Below are 19,606 nucleotides of genomic sequence, written 5' to 3' on the forward strand. Positions count from 1 at the left end.
TAATAAAATATTTCTACGATTAAACTTTCATATTAAATATATTTTCTTGTTTGGAATATCAGTGTCTGTATATTCAATGTGTTTCTGGTCTTCTTAATATTTGTAAGAAGCCCAAACTGAATTTTGACTTCAAATAATTTCGTATGTACGGAAAAAATACTTTAGGAAATAAAATGAAATTGAACCTAGTACAAATATTAGAACGATCAGAAACATATGGATGTGAGTCTGAAGATATACCATTGCTGGCTTGTTGCTTTCTTCCGATTCCGTGTCGTTGTGGACACTCCTGGCTCGTGCTAGCAACGGGGCCTGGTCGTAATCTTTTGGAAGATCCACATAGCTACTTTGACTTCTATTCTCGTCGATCTATCTTTCTGTAAATCGCTCTGCAATAGAATAGAATACAATACCATACCATACCATATCATACCATACCATACAATAAAATACAATGGAATTGAATATAATACAATACAATACAATGGAATATAATACAATAAAATACAATACAATAGAAAATAATACAATAGAGCATAATACAATAGAATACAATAGAATATAATACAACAGAATACAATACAATACAATAGATGTTGAATGACACCACATCACGAAAATGGTCGGGAACAGATTTTAGATGTTAAAAAACCCGTTAACTAGTTATGTTATTAATAATAGTTCTTGAAATAATACTATGGACAGTAAGACAGTAAGTATGCATAGTCAGATATAAAATACATTTTCCTAGTTTGCTTTGTTGCTGTTCTTGCTGTTTTGTTTTGTTTTTGTTTTTGTTTTTGTTTTTGTTTTTTCTTTTTTAAATTTGTTTGGCTTTTTATTTGTTTGTTTTCGGGGGGGGGGGTGTTTCGGTGTTTTTGGGGGGTATTTTTTATTATTATTTATTTTAAAAAATTGGGAGGTGGGTTTGTAGCGAGGGTTTCTTTTTTGTTGTTAATTGTTTGATTTTTGTCTTTTTCTTTCATATGAGCACATGAATCATTTTAAGACTTGGTGACTATTTTGTGCGATAGACAAACTGTGTTGGACATCATACAATTACAAATGCTGTTTGATTGACAAGATCCAATACTTTGTGGGATCCAGATAACCTTTTATATGTGAATAATCTTTTAAAAAAAAGAAAAGAAAGAAATATTTTATTTAATGACGCACTCAACACATTTTTATTTACGGTTATATGGCGTCAGACATATGGTTAAAGACCACACAGATTTTGATAGGAAACCCGCTGTCGCCACTACATGGGCTACTCTTCCCGATTAGCAGCAAGGGATCTTTTATTTGTGCTTCCTACAGGCAGAATAGCACAAACCATAGCCTTTGTTGAACCAGTTATGGATCACTGGTCGGTGCAAGTGGTTTCACCTACCCATTGAGCCTTGTGGAACACTCACTCACGGTTTGGAGTCGGTATCTTGATTAAAAAACCCATGCCTCCATTGGGATCCGAACCCAGTACCTACCAGCCTGTAGACCGATGGCCTTTTTTTATCTTTTTATTCGTGAAACTCAATATTGCACATGTATATACAATTTACAAATAAAAATAATAAAAAGATTCACACATATCCACACATACTCTCACATAGAACCACTCACACATTTATCACACACACACACACACACACACACACACACACATCCACACAAGCACATGCAAAAATTAAAAGAAAATTGAGGGATATCGATCTTACAAGCTAATGTTAAATTTTTAAAGAGATATACTAAATATAAATATCAGTTTTCAAGTGGGTATTTAAAAACTAATTCATCATTATTTAGATCAAGAAATATATTATTTTTAATATATTTATTAATAAATGCAGGAAATCTATTTTTGAAGCGATATTGATTTAAAAGTATTAAGAAGTACTGTCTCATATAATGCTTAAAAAACTTAACAATATTAACATTTACCTCCCTTGATTCCGCTATTAAACGTCTCTTGAAAACTGATATTCTGTATATTGAGAGCAAAGCATTGATGAATTCATTTGAGCAGGTTTGTATTTTAAACTAACACCCGAAAAGCAACTTTTTAAAAAATATTTCTAAAGAAAAACCAGTATCCTTAAACACATAAATACATAATTCATGAAAAATAGAAATTAAATCATAAAGTTCATCACAATACAAAAATAAATGACACATATCTTCTTCTTCTTTAAAACAAACAGGACATTGGCTAGATGATACCTTGCCATATTTAAATAATTTAGAGTATGTGAAAATAATGTTATGAGCAATTTTAAAATCCAAGTCAACAAATTCCGAAGTCTTATCACAGTGATGTATAATTTTCCAAACTGGCTTCCAATCTATAACAAAACCCAAATAATGCCATTTTTCTAAACAAGAAGGTAATTTAAAATTTTGTGAAATTAGTAAGGAATATATTAATTAAACATTAAATTTACTTACATTTATTGTTTCATTATTATTAATCAAGAACAAATCTTTAACTTGTGACGAATTTTTAATATTATTTAAAATAAGTCGTTTCCATTCACCAGGAAGCGAGTTCAGAATTACATAATAAGCAGTAGAAATTTCTGCTGCCAACATATCAGGATATTTTTCTTTAATAATTTCGACAAATCCCGGTATAACTTCATATGCAATATCAGCCACCGTTATAATACCACTTTTAATAAAAGAATTAAAACATAATAATTTATTTTTGTAATTAATAAATGGATTATTAAATATTGGCTGATATAATATTTGATCTAAATCTAAGGGGAAAATGCGTTCACGCTTTGAAATGTTGTCCCATGCCAACACAACCTTAGCATAAAAAGGAATAATGTTAGCCAAAGCAGGTTCACCAAAACTATATTAAAAATATTGAAAGACAAGTTCATATTCATGTATTTACCAAGAAATTCAGACATTGTATGTTTCCAAACAGAACTGAAATCATTATTAAAATATTTCTTTAATAATTTAATACGAAAAGCAATTTTCTTTAAAGAGATATCTTGAATATTAAGCGCACCTGAACTTTTACTCCCACTAATAGTCGAATATTTTATTAATGATGTTTTATCATCCCACATAAATTTACAAAACAACTTCTGAATTTCTTGTTCAACCCACCTAGGAACATGAATTGCACTAATTATATACCATAATCTAGAAGTTAATAAGGTATTCCACACTGTCGCTTTACCATTTAAAGTAAGTTTTCTTTGTTTCCACGTGTTAATCAATGAATTAAATTTTTCAATTTTTATTTTCCAATTTAATCTTTCGCACAATGCTTTATTTGGACCTAAATAAATGCCAAGAATTTGGACACAATCTTTATTAACAGCAACAGGAATGTTAAATGACAAATCTTTCTCCGTGGCTTTACCAAGACAAAGTACTTCTGATTTTTCAATATTTACTTTTGCACCCGTAGCAAGACAAAAATAACTGACAGTGCGAAAAACCACCTCAACAGACTGAGCGTCTTGTACAGTGATAGTAGTATCATCAGCATGTTGAAATAATAAAGAATTAAATTCATTATTCAATTTTATTATATTAATTTGTTGCTGACTTTTTAACAAGCTATTTAAAGGTTCAGCAACAATTACATAGAGCATCATCGAAATCGGACATCCCTGTCTAACACCTCTAGTAACAGGAAAGAAAGGCGTTAAATGACCATTAATTTTAACACTACTTTTAATATCATTATATAGTACTTTAATCCAAGAAATAAATTTATTACCAAAATTAAATTTATTCAAAACTCTGATTATAAAACTATGCTATACCCTATCAAACGCCTTTTCTTGATCTATTTTAATCAAAAAACCTTCCTGGTTATTCATATCTACAAAATCAATAACATCACGGACTGACATAATATTATCAACCATATCCCTACCCGGAACACAACACGTTTGTTCAGGAGAAATAATAGATGACATAACAAATTTAAACGATTTGCGAGGACTTTGGATATAATTTTATAATCAACATTTAAAAGACTTATCGGCCTAAAGTTTTTAAGATTTGTTTTATCCCCTTTTTTGTTATAAATAAGACTGATAATTCCTTTTTTCATACTACGTGATAAATATTCTTCATTTTGGATTGACATAAAAACTTTATGAAAAAAAGATTTTAATTTCTCCCAAAATTTAAGATAAAACTCAACAGTAAGACCATCCATACCTGGTGATTTATTCCTATTCATACCTTTCAATGCTTTTGTTAATTCTTCAATCGATATATCATTATCACAAGTTTCACTTTCAAATTCTGTTATTCTATTCGAAATTAAATTTAAGACTTCTTCTTCTTTAGCTACATCTATATCTTCTTTGGTATATAATTTAGAATAAAAGTCATGTGCACATGCAAGTATGTCTTCTGTTTTCCTAGATAATCCATTAATTGTATTAAGTTGTTTAACTGAATTTGATTCTTGTTTTGATTTTTCTAAATTGAGAAAAAAAGTTGTATTTTTATCAGACTCAAAATTCCATTGCACTTTTGATCTTAAAATAGCACCATTACATTTAGATTGTTCCATTAACTTTAATTTTTCTTGTAAAATTTGTAAATATGTTAAATCATGTTGTTTATTTAAAGCTAATTTAGAATATTCCCGTTTTAAAGCATTTTGAATAAAATTATATTTTTCAGTTTCTAATTTACGTTTATTAATAGCAAAATATGTTGCAAATTTTTTCATTTTAAATTTTAAATTATTCCACCATACAAGAGGTTCTGTCTGAAACAAAGGACAGTCACAAGCATGATCTACAACATTAGAAATCGCATTACAAAAAAGTTCATCATTCAATAACTCATTATTAAAAATCCAGATACCTTGACCCCTCTCCACACGAGAAAAATCCAACTTAAGAGACACAAAATTATGATCACTAAAGGTGGTATAAGATATGTATGAATTAACAACAAAATGTAAAATATTTCTAAAGAGTAAAAAGAAATCTATCCTAGACTGTTTTAGGACACTGAACAATTTGTGTCCGACTAAACTCTCTCTTGTCAGGATTTCTATAACGCCAAATATCTATCAGGTTAAACTTATCAAGAACAGACTGTAATACAGTACTACTTTTCAAATTAAAAGTAGTAGTATTAATTCCAAGATCTAAAGAAGATGGCCTAACCACTACACCACCGAGGCCGGTAAATAATCATTAAAACATGTTTACTATTCTTTATGAATACGAGAAGACCGAAAAGGATTTAAGCTAGTGCTTAATATATTTATACTAAATACTTGTTCTCATTTTATACATATGAAACCAAAGACATCTCAATAGATTTCAGATATAATTTATCATCCATAATATAAAGTAAAGTAAAGTTTGCTTTATTTAACGACGCCACTAGAGCACATTGATTTTTTATTTTATCATCGGCTATTGGACGTCAAACATATCGTCATTCTGACACTGGTTTTTTTTAGAGGAAACCCGCTGTCGCCACATAGGCTACTCTTTTACGACAGGCAGCAAGGGATCTTCCCACAGGCAGGATAGCACAAACCATGGTCTTTGTTGAATCAGTTATGGATCACTGGTCGGTGCAAGTGGTTTTACACCTACCCACTGAGCCTTGCGGAGCACTCACTCGGGGTTTGAAGTGGGTATCTGGATTCAAAATCCCATGCCTCGACTGGGATCCGAACCCAGTACCTACCAGCCTGTATCATCCATAATATATGAAGCTTACTTATTTAGTAAGTAGCTTTTCGCAATGATCGGTGAAAGAACGTGCGTGCAAAATATACACAGGTTTGTTTAAAATTTAAATAAGTAAGTTCCATATATCATCCATAATATATGAAGCTTACTTATTTAAATTTTAAACAAACCTGTGTATATGTTGAACGCAAGTTCTTTCGCCGATCATTGCGTAAAGCTACTTACATAATACAAATGTTGTGCACGGTATTGCTTCTTATTTATGTAACGTCAAAAAACGTAAAGAGTAAATAGGCAATGTTTATTTCTGATTTCAATGCACTGAAAAATGTAGATACATTTTCATCACATTTAAGTACGCTATATATTCTATGTAGCCAGAAAACATGTAATATTTTGTTTAGCTATTTACAGAGGCGGATCTAGGGGGCTCCAGGGGCCCGCCCCCCCCCCCTAAATTTTGCGATATAGGAGCCTCTCTCCCCCCCCCCCCCCCACCCCCCCACCCCCGATCAGCCTCTGTAAATGTTTATTTCATGAAGCACGCAACAACTTTTCTCGCTGGTGTATGTTTAATATAAAAGATATGTACACCATGCGTTTTTTAAATATCTTACCTTGTTTTATTTATTTTATTTTATTTCTCTTTTCTCTTTGACAAGTTTATTACCCCAGAAACAAATATGATCGTGTCAAGGATGAGGCCCTGATATCACTACCTTATAGTCATGTTATAAAATATAAATAATATTGATATCAGAGGTGGATCTAAATTTGCAACAGTTATATATTTTATTATATATTAAAAAAATTTACGATACCCCTCCGAACCTCCCCCAAAGTTCCCTTGGCATTTCGCCTCATGGCATTGGGCCCCCCTCCCCAAATGGAATTTCTGGATCCGTTACTGGATATATATATATATATATATATATATATATATATATATATATATATATATATATATATATATACTCTTCAAAAGAAGAAACGCAAAAACACATTGTCGTAACATTTGGAGAATTGATTTCATTATTGAATGGCGAGTCCGATAATTACCAAATGTTGCAGGATTGTTCACAATTCACTCTAGTCCATTGTGAGTAAGTGATAGGACACACCACCAAGGTCAAGGTCATCTGGAGTCAATACCGGGTGTGGCCTCCGCGTGTGTTGACAACTGCCTGGCACCGCCTGCCCATTGAAGCAACCAGAGTACGGATGACGTCCCGGGGGATGGTGGCCCACTCGGCCTGCAAGGCTGCTGCCAGCTCGGGCAGGGTCTGGGGCTGTGGTTGTCGCTGTCGGAGGCGTCGGTCCAACTCGTCCCATAGATGCTCAATTGGGTTCAAATCCGGTGATATGGATGGCCAAGGAAGGACATTAATGTTGTTGTTTCTGTAGGAAAGCCGTTGTGAGACGTGCTGTGTGAGGCCTGGCGTTGTCATGTTGGAACACTGCGTTGGCGTTGGCCATAACTGGAACGATGTGTGGCCGGAGGATCTGGTCAATGTAGCCCTGTGCATTCAGGTTGCCCTGCACGTGGACCAGGTCAGTTCTGCCAGTGTGTGAGATGGCTGCCCACACCATGACACTACCCCCGCCGAATCTGTCCACTTCCTGCACGCAGTTTGCCGCATAACGTTCACCACGACGCCTATACACGCGACATCTTCCATCATGACGTCGGAGCAGAAATCGGGACTCGTCACTGAACCACACCTGTCTCCATCGCAGTTGAGGCCATTGTCGATGAATCTGGCACCACTGCAGTCGGAGTCGACGGTGTTGTGGTGTTAAGATGACACCTCGAACTGGACGTCTGGCACGAATTCCTACCTCACGTAGGCGGTTCCGTACGGTCTGGTCGGATATCCTGCGCAAATCTGGTATTGCTGCGGCTGTGGAGGTGGCAGTAGTCAATCGTTCCCGAAGGTGGCGTACCCGGATGTAGCGGTCCTGCCCGGGGGTAGTGACCCGTGGTCGACCGGATCTAGGGAGGTCACGTGTTGATCCATGTTGCTGGTAACGGTCCCACAGTCTGGAGATGGTGCTTGGGGACACATGGAATGCCCTGGCAACGGCCGTTCTGGATTCGCCTGCGTCTAGTCGGCCGATGGCATTGTTTCTCTGCGGTTCACTGAGACGTGGCATGTCCTGGATTGTCAACTGTCGGCCAGATACAGAGGCCAGGCAAGCGAACACCCTGCATTTTTATACTGTCGGTGTTCATGTTGCACGTGCAGACAACGCACGTGCAGTGGTGACATGGTTTGCATGTGGCTGCGTTTTTGCGAATATTCACATTTTGGAACTTTATTGTACAGTAGCTGCGTTTTATCGAATGTAACCGTGGGAATGTGTTTGGGACATGCAATGACCTTATATTCACAAAGCATGAACCGGTAGGAAACATAAAATCGGAGTTATAACCCATTTGTACCCTTTTGCGTTTCTTTTTTTGAAGAGTATATATATATATATATATATATATATATTTGATAATTATAGCATATTACAACAGTACTAATATAGATGGATATACATGTATTAATGCATAAACATTCTATAAATGGGGTCAACAATGGAAACTTGAAATAAAAGAAAACGAGTTAAAGAATGGAAGAAAGGAAAAACGAGAGAGAAAAAAGGACGAAACAGAGAAAACTTAGAGCTAGTGTATTTTGTGTTGTGGGAAATTTATCTAAAACATTATACTGACATGCCTTGTTTCTAGGAATTTGGACCATGGTGCCCAATAGTCCTCATATTCATTGAATTGACAGGTTTTTGTTTTTTTTAAATTTCTTATTATGTAGTTTAAAGGGACATTCCTGAGTTTGCTGCATTATAAGATGTTTTGGACTGATAAAATATTTCTACGATTAAACTTACCATACATACATACGGATCAATACATATAACACACAGACCACATCTTGCACAATGGAAGAAATGGTTCCGTGTTAAGACTATGTACGTGTTAGTAGGTCGGCCTAACAAGTATTTGTATGCACAATGAATGTGCAAATCCCGTGAGGGTAAACTATGTCATGCGCGTCACATCTCATAATCCAAAACATATTATCCAAGATTTCATCTCCTACCAAAAGAAATATCTTCTTTATTCTCATCCATTAAGTCGAGTTTCACTTTCGTCACAGCGCTACAGCCATGGTACTAGTCACGTGACAGCCATTTTCCGGGAAAAGCGGGTGTACAGACCGGTGTGGCATGATATACGGCCCGGCGTGATATGCGGCGCGGTGAGTTTAACTGCGCATGCGCGAAATATGCGGGCCAAATCTCATCACGACCTGCATGACAAATGGACTGCCATGACATATGGCCCGTTTGTGGTTGTTCGGGAAAGGCATGTAAAATACTAAAATTATGAGATCATTCATGGTTACTGTGTGTGTGTGTGTGTGTGTGTGTGTGTGTGTGTGTGTGTGTGTGTGTGTGTGTGTGTGTGTGTGTGTGTGTATTAGTAATGGCAAACTAGATTCAGAACACCTTTGCTGATCACACTTTTCAGGTCTGATTCGATTAAAAATAAATAAATAATAATAATAATAAAAAGTCCCTACCTACCTACAGTATGTTATAAACTTATTACATGGATATATAGCATTATAAAGCAGAGGGCCATATGTCATGGTCCTGCACAGCACCATGACAAATGGCCTGCTTGGATGAAATATAGATCTGCATATACGTACAAGTAATTTAAGTTATTTTATTACTATAATAAGAAGCCATGTCATGTCATGTCTAGTTCAAATTACATTATACATGTTTCTTCTTGTTATTATAAGTATGTTATAAACTTATTACATGGATATATAGTATTATAAAGCAGAGGGCCATATGTCATGGTCCTGTGCAGCACCATGACAAATGGCCTGCATGGATGAAATATAGATCTGCATATACGTACAAGTAATTTAAGTTATTTTATTATCATCAGGCTTTTAAAAAAAAAATTCTCCAGTTTCCTGATCTACCCTAATTTTATGTAGTGACCCTGAAATTTTTTGAAGCAATAAAAAAAATTAAAAAAAAATTAAAAGAAATTTAAATCAAGATCCCTGATTTTTTGCAATCAGCAAACTAGATTCAGAACACCTTTGCTGATCACACTTTTCCGGTCTGATTCGATTAAAAATAAATAAATAATAATAATAATAAAAAGTCCCTACCTACCTACAGTATGTTATAAACTTATTACATGGATATATAGTATTATAAAGCAGAGGGCCATATGTCATGGTCCTGCACAGCACCATGACAAATGGCCTGCATGGATGAAATATAGATCTGCATATACGTACAAGTAATTTAAGTTATTTTATTACTATAATAAGAAGCCATGTCATGTCATGTCTAGTTCAAATTACATTATACATGTTTATTCTTGTTATTATAAGTATGTTATAAACTTATTACATGGATATATAGTATTATAAAGCAGAGGGCCATATGTCATGGTCCTGCACAGCACCATGACAAATGGCCTGCATGGATGAAATATAGATCTGCATATACGTACAAGTAATTTAAGTTATTTTATTATCATCAGGCTTTTTAAAAAAAATGTTTCTCCAGTTTCCTGATCTACCCTAATTTTATGTAGTGACCCTGAAATTTTTTGAAGCAATAAAATTTTTTTTTTAAAAATTAAAAGAAATTTAAATCAAGATCCCTGATTTTTTGCAATCAGCAAACTAGATTCAGAACACCTTTGCTGATCACACTTTTCCGGTCTGATTCGATTAAAAATAAATAAATAATAATAATAATAAAAAGTCCCTACCTACCTACAGTATGTTATAAACTTATTACATGGATATATAGTATTATAAAGCAGAGGGCCATATGTCATGGTCCTGCACAGCACCATGACAAATGGCCTGCATGGATGAAATATAGATCTGCATATACGTACAAGTAATTTAAGTTATTTTATTACTATAATAAGAAGCCATGTCATGTCATGTCTAGTTCAAATTACATTATACATGTTTATTCTTGTTATTATAAGTATGTTATAAACTTATTACATGGATATATAGTATTATAAAGCAGAGGGCCATATGTCATGGTCCTGCACAGCACCATGACAAATGGCCTGCATGGATGAAATATAGATCTGCATATACGTACAAGTAATTTAAGTTATTTTATTATCATCAGGCTTTTAAAAAAAATGTTTCTCCAGTTTCCTGATCTACCCTAATTTTATGTAGTGACCCTGAAATTTTTTGAAGCAATAAAAATCTTTTTAAAAAAATTAAAAGAAATTTAAATCAAGATCCCTGATTTTTTGCAATCAGCAAACTAGATTCAGAACACCTTTGCTGATCACACTTTTCCGGTCTGATTCAATTAAAAATAAATGAATAATAATAATAATAAAAAGTCCCTACCTACCTACAGTATGTTATAAACTTATTACATGGATATATAGTAATATAAAGCAGAGGGCCATATGTCATGGTCCTGCACAGCACCATGACAAATGGCCTGCTTGGATGAAATATAGATCTGCATATACGTACAAGTAATTTAAGTTATTTTATTACTATAATAAGAAGCCATGTCATGTCATGTCTAGTTCAAATTACATTATACATGTTTATTCTTGTTATTATAAGTATGTTATAAACTTATTACATGGATATATAGTATTATAAAGCAGAGGGCCATATGTCATGGTCCTGCACAGCACCATGACAAATGGCCTACATGGATGAAATATAGATCTGCATATACGTACAAGTAATTTAAGTTATTTTATTACTATAATAAGAAGCCATGTCATGTCATGTCTAGTTCAAATTACATTATACATGTTTATTCTTGTTATTATAAGTATGTTATAAACTTATTACATGGATATATAGTATTATAAAGCAGAGGGCCATATGTCATGGTCCTGCACAGCACCATGACAAATGGCCTACATGGATGAAATATAGATCTGCATATACGTACAAGTAATTTAAGTTATTTTATTACTATAATAAGAAGCCATGTCATGTCATGTCTAGTTCAAATTACATTATACATGTTTCTTCTTGTTATTATAAGTATGTTATAAACGTATTACATGGATATATAGTATTATAAAGCAGAGGGCCATATGTCATGGTCCTGCACAGCACCATGACAAATGGCCTGCATGGATGAAATATAGATCTGCATATACATACAAGTAATTTAAGTTATTTTATTATCATCAGGCTTTTAAAATATTATAACAGGATACTGATATTCTACAAGCAGATCTAACAAATTATATTTAGGAATTGTAACTGATAGATAAATATGATTTGAGGAATAATAAAAAACATACCTTTAATGGAATATTTTTTAACGGCCTTTCTGATTCCACTTTGGTGACCGACAGTTACATCTGGGTGATGTTTTCCTGCCTTCAGGTAATAAAAAATATACAGTGACCAATTGTCAGCATTGGAATGTGGCGGTGGTGTTTCTACCTGTAGTGACATAATTGAGAATATTTTTTTTTTGTGACAGAATACTTGCATAAAAATATATAGAGGGTATGGCAGGATTTGTTGAGAGCCTTTTTATAAAGATAAAAAATGTTTGGATGGCCAAGTCATTAATTGCAGTGAAATCACTAGGAGATTAATGGATTATCTCTAACTATAGTTTGCCTAAAATTCACTGAATTTCGTTTTTAACTTCACCCAATAAAAACATATTTATGACAAAGGATAAAAAGACTACACCCTTTTATATCTCGCTACAGTATTTCCTTTGATTTAGAATGATTATTTCCTGAATTAGTCCTCTGAAACCATCTTAGATTGGAGATGGAGTAGCTAAGCTTAGTGTTATAATAACAAGACTTTGTGGATTAACAACTTATAGAAATATAAGTAAGACCATACTGCAAAGCCAATCAATAAAGCTCAGTTTCTTTCGAGCAGTTTGAGTTTCTCCCTGAATTTGTCCTCTCAAATCAACTTGGCTTGGATTGGAGACCGAGTAGCTAAGCTTCATGTTATAACAACAATATTTTGTTGTTTAACAACTTAGAAAAATACTGGAGAAAGACAGTTTGGATCCAGAATCCAGTTCCGAGGTTGGGGAAGGGCTTAACTCCTCCATCCTCGTTACACCGCACTCCCAATTTAAAAGAACTAAAATTGAATTGAGTCAGTCAGGGGGGGGGTACTCCTCGATCGGAGTCCCCCACCCTGTCTGATGGTAAGTCTTTGTTAAAATCCCCCAGATCCCCCTCCCCCCCCACCCACCCCACCCCCTCATCTGAAAAGAGCCAGAGATAGTCTTCAACAGGTAAGTAACAACGACAGCATGAAGACTAGAACACAGTCAGGATTTATGAATATCTCTATCCCCCAGGCCCCACCCCCCCAGCAAAGAAAATAGAAAGAGAAAACCGGATACTTCTCTTGTTGTTGAGGAAACCGATCTAGAGTCCAGCACAGGTGAGATAGTTTCTAACATCCCCACCAGCAACCAGTTCGGTCCACTAGAGGAACGGTCCTCCCTCCCAATCCGTGTTAAAAAAATTAAAGCAGTAACAAAAAAGTACATTGTAGGATTGAGGAGGGTACTTTTTGGAAGTCTAGATCCCACGGCCTATGGACTGCGGTTTTTACAGCATTCCATAGCTGCCATGCAAAATACAACCCATCAAAACATTAAAGATACTATTTTTTTCTTTACTAGATTAACAGATGGCCAAACATTCATTAAAACCCTTGTGGACGCCCCTTTTGCTGCCCTTGGCCCTCTGTTTCATATTAGACCGTTCCCCGGATGCACCGACACGGTTGCTGTTGTACTGCAGAAGTGTGAAACAGAACCCAGAGCTGGGGTGCGGGCGGATGCCGGTGATGGGTCCTGTCGGGCTCTCGCCAGCGGCGCTGGCACCGGCCCTGGTCAGTCTGTCGGGGAGAGCGAACGGCTCCACAGGCTGGTCAGCAACGATTCATTCGGTAACCGGACTCGTACGAGCTTTGCCGAAGTGTCTACTTTGGCTGCTATCGACTCCGGTCCCGAGCGTACTTCGGAGATCGCCGGTGGGTTTGTTAATGTAAACAAACCGGCTGTCTCCGTGCCAAACATTGGTGCTCCAACAGCTGCCTTAGGCTTCTGGCAAGAGGAAGTATATCAGTTGGAGCCCCAAGGAAAACTCGTAGACGGCTTTACCAAGGTTTTGGACAAAAAAAAGAAAAGAAAAAATTCATGTTCGCCAGGGTCTGGTTCGGGGAGCTCACCTCAAAACTCAGATTTTTTAAAGAAGGGCATCGAATTGGTGCCCAAAATTAAACGCCCCAAAATAAAAAATAAAGTTCAACTCCCGTCTACTAAACATAATAGAAGCCTCCCTCTAATTGGCACGGAGGTTGAGATGGACTTCGAACATTTCCCTCCCCTATTATCCAACCCAGGGCGGATTCAGGAGGGTACCGCCCCCTTTTATAAACAGGTTACACCGGCTAGAGAAGGGGGGAGTGCTGCTCCAATGCAGTCTGTCCCCGCCTCTAATTCTAATCAGACCCCCTTTCAGGCAGTTAACAGGGGAGGAGGGGTAGGGGCAACAGGCAGGCAGTGGGCTGCAGTACCCCCAAATCTTGGGTTGCGGCGTATAGCCAAAACCAATTTAGTGGGGGCCAAGGGGATTGATATTCTCATTAGGGCCAGGAAGGCAAACAGTGATTTGCAAATAGCCAATATCACTGTTTGGCATAATGGCTATATTGATATCCTCCTGTCCCGCCCTACGGAAGTGGATATTATTTTAATTAATGGCATAGGATTTCATATGCATAATTATTTGGATAAACCCATTAAATGTGCAAAGTGTCAGAGGTGGGGTCACTCTGTTAAGAGGTGCAGATCTACTAGGGAACATCCTATATGCTTCCGGTGTGGGGCCAGCCACCCCAAGAGGTACCCGGACAGTCCGTGCACAAGAGAAATCTTCTGTGCGAACTGTCGGGGTCCTCATTGCACTCATTCTAAGGAATGCCCGGAGCACATAAAAGCTATCAGGGTGTTGGCGGACTCCAAGATAAGAGTTCGCCATCATGGTGGAGACGTGGGAGTTCCAGCTGCACCCCCCGCCTCTGTTCGCTCTTTTCCCCCATTGGTAAATCGTGCCCCACCCAGACCACTGACCCAGGAAAGACCCATTAGAACTCAGGGGGGATCAATCTATAATGGTAACGTAGATAATCAGGTTAGTAAGCTCGAGTTCGTTAGAATAATTTCAGGCCTTATTTTGGATGGAGCACTTAAAATTACCCCCCCTTCCAAATACAATATTGCTGACATTGAGGAAGCCACTAAAGTGGCATGTCAAATTGTTGACAGGCACTTAGCTGTTAAAATAGAAATAGGGTCGGCCCAGTCTAGAACTATTAAATGGTTTAGGGAACGCAACTTGGTTGACCTGTTGCAAGACATTAACAACACAGTTAACTAGGTTGCATATAATTTTGTTTAACTCTAACTTAGTATTGTTTCGTCCCCTATAATGGGTACAAGATCTAAAGTAGTGATAAATAGTAATAATAATATTAATAATAACAATAGTAACTGTAAATTTAATAAGAATAATGCTAATGTTATTAAAGGTCTAACAGTGGTACAGTGGAACGCCAAAGGTTTGCGCACACATGGGCCTGAATTAAAAAAAATATTTAACTGATAATAATAATAATTTTGATGTGATCACCATTCAAGAGACCTGGATCACTAATTTAACAAATAAACAGAGGCAATCAAAAGTATTTTTAGATTATAAAATTTCAGGCTATACTGGTCTCTTTTTCAATAGTGGGGTCACTTCTAGGGGGGGCATAGCTACATTCATTAAGGAGGGCATCGCCCACTCTAGACTTCCACATGTTGCCACTCATCCCAATATTGAATCTTTGGGCGTGTCTATACATGGCCTTAATTATAATTTTAATATATTTAATTTTTATGTACATCCGGGTGCCAGTAATGCTAAAATAAATGTTAATGATTATTCAAAAATTATTGGTAACAGTAATTTGGATGTAATAATTACAGGTGATTTTAATAGTCATAATTCTGTTTGGGGCTCGAAAGTTACCAATGCTTCAGGCCAAATACTTGAAAATTTAATGGATAGTAATGATTTGGTCTGTTTAAATGATGGCACCCCGACCTTTCTCTCAGATGCTTATCACACTTGGTCATGTCTAGACGTCACCCTTATTTCAAGGGGCATGGCAGCTAAGTGTGAGTGGGAAGTGCTCAATGAATTTGGTAGTGACCACCTCCCTGTTAAAACCGTTTTTATAAAAAAACTGTCTTTGGGAAGAACCGAATAAACAAAAACATAATTGGAATTTTAGTAAAGCTGATTGGCCACGTTTTGAGAGTATGTGTGCCGATATTAATCCTGAGCAGATTATAAATACTAATATTGATATTTTTAATGATAAATTAATTAAAACTATAATTGATATTGCTTTAAAAACTATACCGGTAAGAGGGAAAAAAGGTAGAATAAACTCGGTCCCTTGGTGGACCGATGAGTTGAATTTACTTAAAAAAGAAAGAAAGAAATTAAGAAATAAACTTAAAAAACATAAAAATGAGGAAAATATAAATAAATTTAAGAATGCTAAATATAAACTTGTCCATACAATAGCTAAGGAAAAAAAGGCCTCATGGGAGAAATTTGTCAGCTCTATTGGCGAAGGCACGACTGGTGGGGAGGTCTGGTCTAGGATCAAAAGAATTCAGGGGAAACCGGGCAGTTTTTCTAATATTTAAAAAAATAGTAAAATATATACAACAAATCAGGATAAAGTAAATATTCTGGGAGCAATTTTTAAACAAAATTCTGCAACTGCTAATTTTTCTAAAAAAAATTCAAAAACGTAAAATATTTATGGAACAATATAATAAAATTCCCCTGAATTCCAAGTTCCGTGAAAGCGGGAACGATTATGACACTCCATTTACACTCCAAGAATTGCTCAAAGCTTTTCAGCATCGTAAAGGCTCAGCCCCAGGGCCAGATAAATTTAGTTATTTATTTTTTAAACATATGCCCACCAATATACTTGAACTTTTCTTGGAGTTGTTTAATTTAATTTGGAAACAAGGGTACCTCCCCCTCAATTGGAAGCACGCAGAAGTGTTTGCTCTCCCAAAGAGGGGAAAGGACCTTACGGATCCAAAACATTACCGTCCGATTTCATTGACATCCAGTGTCTGCAAGACCATGGAGTATATGGTTAATATTCGCCTTACCCACTTCCTGGAGCTCAATAAATTATTTACAGAGTTTCAAAGTGGGTTTAGAAAAAACCCACTCTACCACTGACCATCTTGTTCGTTTACAGACCGAGGTAAAAAACGCCTTTAGGAGGAAACACAAGGTGGCCGGTGTCTTCGTGGACATTGAAAAGGCATACGACATGGTCTGGAGGCACGGATTGTTACAAAAAATATATAAAATGGGTGTAAGAGGATCTATGTTTAATTTTATTGATCGATTTATAAATAATAGAAGTTTTACGGTAATATTTAAAGGTTACTCTTCACCCTGTTTGGAACTGGAAAATGGCATCCCCCAGGGGTCAGTGATAGCTCCAACGTTATTCGGCATCTTTATTAATGATTTGGCAAAATCACTCACTGACAATGTATCTAAAAATTCTCAATTAAGTATCGGTCTGTTCGCGGACGATACAGCCTTCTGGAGGGTAGGGAATACTTTTGAATTGGTTAAAACAGACCTCCAGTCGGATTTAAATGTTTTACAAAATTGGTCTGAGGACTGGGGGGTTACCATTTCCCAATCTAAAACTTGTTCTATTTCTTTTCTGGGCAGAATCGGTCAGCCCATGCCAAAACTAGATTTAATGTATGATAGTAAAGAAATTACTCAAGTCAAATCGGTCCGCTTTTTGGGAGTGACCTTTGACCAGCGTCTCTCTTTTGTCGAGCATATAGCCAATGTAGTTGGCAATTGTAAATATTATATAAATTTATTAAAAGTATTATCAGCTGTCCCATGGGGCAATGATAGGAAAACTCTGCTCATGATTTTTGAGGCATTCATAGTCTCAAGACTTCAATATGGTGCGCAGGCCTTTGGGTGTGCCAGTGACACCCAGCTTAGGAGGCTTGAGAGCGTGTATAACAGGGCACTATGTATTATTACTAGAGCTTCTGTTTGCACGCCCCATGATAGTGTCCTAGCTGAACTTGGAGTGCTACCACTTACCCTTAGAAGAATAAAGCAGGGACTAAAACATTTATATAAAACTAAAAACTTGGTTAGAGATAACCCAATAAATAAACTTACTTCCCTACATACTCAGTCAGTCAGGGACTCCAATATATCCATTTATTCTTATCTATTACGTTTTGCTAATGATTTTGGGGTGGCGAATCTACCTATAAGTGATTGTAGTGCTAGATTCAAAGCCCCATGGGTTCTTATACCCCCTAAGGTAAATCTTTTTATTAAAAATGAATTAGCACAAATAGACCTACCAGTGTTTAAAAATACTCTTTTTAGAATTATTATGGGGGAAAGATACAAAAAGTATTTACAAATTTATACAGACGGCTCCAAGAACCCCATAAATGGAAGAACTGGTATGGCCTTTGCCGTCAAGGAATTAAATGGATATAGTTATTATAGAGCCAGACTGACTGATAATGTTTCGGTCTACACCACGGAGCTGTTGGCTATACAATATGCCCTGGTGTGGATTTTAAATAACCATAATAAACTGGACGACCAAAATAAATTTATAATATTATCTGACAGCTTGAGTGCCCTTAATGCCATAGATGGTTCCCACAGTGTCAGGCCCGAAATTGTTAAAAATATTATCGGGTTTTACAATAAAATTGTTCAGGCAGGGGTGGAGGTCGTCTTTGAGTGGGTACCCGCTCATGTGGGTATCCATGGCAATGAAATGGCTGATCAGTGTGCTAAAAGAGCCGTTTTGGATGAGGAAGTTAAGGTTAAAATTAAGTATAATTATAGTGAAATTTATTCAATAATTGTGCCATGCGTTGACCGTCTATGGCAAACAGAGTGGAACCATAGGACGAGAGCATGGCACGCTAATATTAAACCTGTTGTCTCCTCACAGGGTCCTATATCATTTAATATTAAATCTACTAAAATAATTACTAGATTACGTATGGGTGTTTCTGTCGCTTTAAACCAAACTAAATTTAAAATGAAAAAAAGTAGCAGTCCTAATTGCACCCATTGTAATGTGGCAGAAGATGTAAATCATTTTTTATTCTTCTGCAATAAATATACAAATAACAGAACTAAATTAAAAAACTTTTTTCATAAAAATAATATTGTTTTTAATCCAATTTTTTTTATTAAATCCAAATAAACAGTATAAATTAACTATAGATAGGTTATTAATGGCCTATGTGATGGAGACAAAGGTTAATATCTAAATATTTGATTTACCATGTATCATTTATTTGTAATATTTTATCTAATGTTTTGTTTCTATTAAATTGCATCTGGGCGCCGGGCTCATAAGCAGGTAAACAGCACCGAGCGGCGGTCCTGGAATCGCATTTGGAAAGTTCCCGGGGGTCGGGGGCAATACTTGGTTGTTGCTTCTCCGGCCCCGACTGGGACTCCCCCTTATTATATGCACGTAATGTCCATTAGGGTATGCGTTTTGGGAGTGCTATCTCGCTTAGTCCGGTACCTGGATGAATTAAAACTATTAAAATAAAATTAAAATTAATATTTATTTTTCCTTTCTTACCCCCCAGTCGCTCTCCCCGGAATTTAATAATTTATTTAATTTAATTTTTTTTATTTATTATTAATTAACCTTATTTTCTCATTATAATATTAAGCT

The 19,606-nt window shown here is 36.0% G+C and overlaps 1 protein-coding gene across 1 annotated transcript in view; it reads left to right on the forward strand.

The window, feature by feature from the left end:
• The window catches only part of LOC121373619 (phospholipid-transporting ATPase ABCA3-like), a 213,937-nt gene that overhangs the window by 60,314 nt on the left and 134,017 nt on the right, over positions 1-19,606 (forward strand). The gene's annotated exons all lie outside the window — the stretch shown is intronic.

This window comes from Gigantopelta aegis, chromosome 5, assembly GCF_016097555.1.
Source record: "Gigantopelta aegis isolate Gae_Host chromosome 5, Gae_host_genome, whole genome shotgun sequence".
NCBI lineage: Eukaryota > Metazoa > Mollusca > Gastropoda > Neomphalida > Peltospiridae > Gigantopelta > Gigantopelta aegis.